Source organism: Orycteropus afer, unplaced genomic scaffold, assembly GCF_000298275.1.
Source record: "Orycteropus afer afer isolate SDZICR_OR568_19922 unplaced genomic scaffold, OryAfe1.0 scaffold00379, whole genome shotgun sequence".
NCBI classification, from domain to species: domain Eukaryota; kingdom Metazoa; phylum Chordata; class Mammalia; order Tubulidentata; family Orycteropodidae; genus Orycteropus; species Orycteropus afer.
Window position 1 is genome coordinate 2,390,481 of NW_006921966.1, and position 679 is coordinate 2,391,159.

Below are 679 nucleotides of genomic sequence, written 5' to 3' on the forward strand. Positions count from 1 at the left end.
CCTTGGGTTTCCAAGGCCGTATCACTACAGAAGTAGATTGCCCAACCTTCCTTCTGAGGAGTGGCTGGTGGGTTTGAACCACCAGTCATCTGGTTAGCAGTCAGATGCCTTAGACACTATGCCACCAGAGCCTCATCCTATACCATTGGTTTTCTTAGTTTGAAGTATTAGGACCACAGTCTTGTGTAACCTCTTGGTCAATTGGCATAATATAGTTCATGAAGTTATGTTCTATATTCTAGTTTGATGAGTGTTCTGGTATTAAAAGCATTTGACCAGCCATCTAAGATACAACTATTGGTCTCTACTCATTCAGAGTAAAATAGAAAGAAGGAAAACAAAGACTCAAAGAAGAAAGTATTCTACAGGACCAATAGTCTACATAAACCATGGCTTCATGTACCCTGAGACTGGAAAAACTAGACGGTTCCTGGCTACCATTACCGATCATTCTAATCAGGACCAGAACAGATGGACTCTGATAGAATGTGAGAAAAAGGTGGAAGAGTATCTCAAATTCATAAAAAAAGAGATTGACATGTATAACAGCTCATTGTTTGCAGACATTTTCTTGAAGTCTTACAGAAATTCCTCTTCCCTTTGACTCTCTATCCTTCTACTTTCAGATATGGAAGCAATAGAGCATATTGCTTCAGAGAAATGCTATTGAAATTGAAAG